The following is a 4,444-nucleotide window of genomic DNA, read 5'->3' as shown; positions in this document are numbered from 1 at the left end:
TGGCGGTGATGACTGCCGGCGGCGGTTCTGTGCTTCCATCGACGTATTTGAGAAGGTAATTGGCCTCAAGGGCTGTAAGAACGGTGATTTTCCATGTAGGGTAATTTATGTCTGATAATTTTTCGGGAATCAGGGCATGAAGATGCCTGAGAAGGAGTTTAACGCCAGAAGGAAGTGAATCGAGAGGATCCACCTCGGTTGTCATGGCTGCCGCCGCCCAAGAGAAGAGAGGGAACGATCGGTGCCCTAAAGAGAGAAAAAAAAAACCTAGAGAAAAGAAGATCTAGGTTTTCTGGCTCTTGATACCATGAAGGAATATTGATTGTATTAAAGTGTTAAGGAAATACATGGGAGATATATATAGGAGATATAGGAAGGAGTACTACTCCTAATAGGACTAGGATTAAGGAGTACTAATCCTAATAGGACTAGGATTAGTACACAGTAAATACTAATATTATTTTATAATATTTATTTAATACTATCTGTTATTATGTGCTATCAAATTTAGCACAATAGAAAAGCAATTTGTCAAAAAATTCTATGCAAAAATCTTTAGAAAGTGATAAAAACATCCTCACTGTAATTTTTCACATAGTTAAAAAAAAAGTTACCAAAATAGCAAATAGGAATTGAAGTAAATACATGAATAACTATGACTTACAATAAATGATTAAGCTTCATGAAATATGTGGATGAAACATACTTTATAAGAATTTTAATTAATGGATTTCAATTCAACTTCCCTATAGCAAAAAAACCTAAAAATAGTAGTGACAAAAATAAACGTTTTGCTTACTAAAGAAGAAAATGTAATGAATTCAACCTTTTCAATAACGTTATGAGTTGTGGAATGAGAGGTGAAAAAGTAGTAACATGGCATTGCAATAAAAATTAATTTTCTTTATTTATACGAAGAAACCTGTAGTCACATCTTTTAATAAAAGTTAGAACTTCTCATAAAAGTCAGAACTTTTCATGAAAAAAGAAGCATAGTTTTTTAAATAAAAAAATAAAAGGAAATTCATGTATATGGAGACGTCATGTAGGAGGGGTTGGGTTCTCTTATATATATATATACTAGTTAATTTGCTCGCGCTTCATGCTCTCATAAATAATAAATGCAGTTAACATGCAAATAATTTTACACTAATATCAATACATTAAAAATAATGAAAAAAATATAAACAATATTCTAATATGAATTTGATTATTTGTCATTATCACATAGCTCAAGAACCTCTAATGAATGAATTATTCACAAAATAATAAATCATTGGTTCTTTAACAAACATCATAAGGAAAATAAATACAATATAAGAATATTTATACAAAGATATTTTTTAATAATCGAAACATTTAAGTTGCATAGATTATACTCTTATGATATATGTCTTAGGTGAAAATTCAAAAAATTGTTAACATATTCAAAAAAAATAAAAAATTGCGCTTGAACATGATCCAATTATATCTTTTTAACTTGCTTAATAAGTTTCATAAATTGGTAAGTGAGAAATTTTTATCTATGTAAAAATAGATAATATGTAAGCTTATATATAGTACTTTTTAGTTATAGAATTTGATAGAGAATATAAAAACATGAATTCTTGGAACGAAGTACAAAAATTATTTTCTGCACAATGAATATACATTCTATATGTGTACATGTTTAACATAGTCGGAGAGTTTAAAACATCCACTCAAAAACAACAATTAATATGATAAGCATAAATTATTGAGTAAAAAACATACCAGGATATGTAAAAATAGAATGAATTAGAAAGAAAAAAATCGAGTCCACTGAATGAACTATGTCCCCTTAAGAAAACTATTCCCCCCCAATACCAGAGATTTTAAAAATTATATCCTCTTAGGATGGATCGATTTTACTGTCCAACTTATTGATACAAAAAGAATGGTGTTAGTATGTCGCTCAACACGATCAAAGTACATCAATAGTCAATTTTGCAGAAGTAGAAGAAGAAAATAAAAACTTTTGTTGTTTTAACATGAGAGGAAATCCCTCCATTTACAGACAACAAAGTGTAGTATGAACAAATGTTTATTCTGCCTTATGAGAAAGATTACAACTAATTGGAAAAATTGCAACCCTTCGAAAAGCTCACAACCTTTCATAAAAGTAGTAACTTTTCATAGAGTTGCAACTCGTCATTAAAGTTGCAAATATTCATAAAAGTCACGACTTTTGATAAAGTTCCAACTCGTCATAAAAGTCACAACTTTTCATAAAATCGCAACTCTTCATTAAAGTCACAATTTTTCATAAAAACCACATCTTTTTATGAAGAGGAAGGCTAGTATTAAAAATAAATAATTATAAAGAATATTAATGCTTGTGGTAGAGCCACGTAGGTGGGTCTAAGATATATATATATGTATATATATATATATGTATATATATATATATATATGTATATATATATATATACATATATATATATGATAATACATTAATACACATAAAATTTAATAACCTATACCAATATATAAAAACTTCTATAAAGACCTAGCACCATAATAAAAATCTATTACATCGAAACTAACTAAGAACTCATTAACTTCAAGCCACCCGTATGTAAAATTGCATAAGTAAGATCGACTCTCTACTCTACATACTAATTAATAATTTCCCATAACCCTCAATTAATCATCGCTATTAAATTATTTACTCACGATTTTGTTCCCATATTAATCAATCTTCACAACATTGAATCATACTGCCCTTAAGCATTTAAGAAACAAAATTTAAATAATTTCTGATCATTCTCTAGCAAACAACATATATCTATATAGTAATTCATACTAACCTAAACAATAACCCCAAACCTTATCCATCATTAGCCAATAATGGCCTAACATTTGCCCTCTCAAATTGTCAAAGAACGTAATGCCAAAGTTTCAAATTCCAAATTTCAATTTCAACATTAAAAAATTTCCCATCCTAATTTAATTATAACGACCAAGTACCACTAAAAATACATCCATTCGATGCTATAGTAGTACAGTATTGGTTCGAAAATTATATTGTAATTTACAAAGAAACATACCAGTAGAAAGACCCACGATTGATTTTGATGTAGCCACTCTCTTTTCTCAAACCTTTATTTTTTCTACAGGATATTTACTCCCTAATTATTATATAAGAAAAATTATAAAAGTGTGAAAGTAACCCACTATTAAGTTACATTTATTTTCCTTAATCACCTACTAAAAAATTTATAAAACCAACCCATTAAATTCATAAATATAGTTATGAATAGTCCAAAATACTCATTTAGAGTCTATCAAAAAGTATTTTATAAGAATAAAAAGCTCTAGTACTCAAAACGCCTAAATGGGTCGTCACAGTTAGTAGTTAGCACTATTATTGAACTTACTTCCGCCCTAATTTTAGAAGAAAACAATCAACTTAGCCTACATATTTTATAAAACCTATTAAGTACTATTTACAGAAGACAATTCCATTTAAAATAAGTTCTTAGCAGTAGTTAGCATCAGGTGGAACTAAGTATTGACAATGTTGTTAATTTGATCCCCTTCGTTAAAAAATTATAGTGTGTAATTAAGGCAAACATGACCTTCCTAGTTATATGAAAATTGTTAAATCCCCTTTGACGTAAGGGAAGATACAAGTGTAGAGGCAAATGGGGTTCAAAATAAGTTTTATCATATATGTAAATCTTAGGTATACATTGTAGTATTTATCTCAAAATTTATATTTTGAATATCTTTCTGCCCTATTATAATTTTACTAAACGCCCTGTTTAAACCATTTGCCAACTCTAACTATTTGTAAATAGCAATCGATACATTCTGCTTCCATGTTACATTTTAATATACAAGGAAATTAATGAGAATTCACACCTAAGCCGACTCAAAAGTTATCCATTTCCCAACAATAGCAATTTATTTCTTATACAAATTTTGGGGACTCTAATATTCATTCTTTGTCACGACCCAAAACGAGCCGCGAGTGGCACCCACATTTATCCTCTTATGTGAGCGAACCAACCAATCTAAACCCCAATCATTTACCCATAATGAACAAAATATAGTGCGGAAGACTCAACTTATTAATATAACCAATAAATAACTTCTAAAATATAATCCTTATCATTCCCAAAATCTGGAAGTCATCACATCAAGAACATCTATCCTCAAATTTCTAAGTCTAAGAATAATTAAGAACTAAAATAAGTAAAACGATGGTCCATGTCCGAACTTCGAAGACATCAAGACGCGAAGAAGAGAATCCAGCCCGAGCTAGGAATAATAGCTCACCCTGAATTCTGACGTGCTGAAGACTGGCTAGAGTTGCGGACGAGACGAAGTCACTGGTGCACTTGCTGCACTCCACAAAACAACAAGAAGAACATAAAAGTAGGGGTCAGTACAAGTACTGAGTAGGTATCATCGGCCAACT

This window comes from Solanum pennellii, chromosome 9 (genome assembly GCF_001406875.1).
Source record: "Solanum pennellii chromosome 9, SPENNV200".
Classification (NCBI taxonomy): Eukaryota; Viridiplantae; Streptophyta; class Magnoliopsida; order Solanales; family Solanaceae; genus Solanum; species Solanum pennellii.
This window is presented reverse-complemented; position numbering follows the sequence as displayed.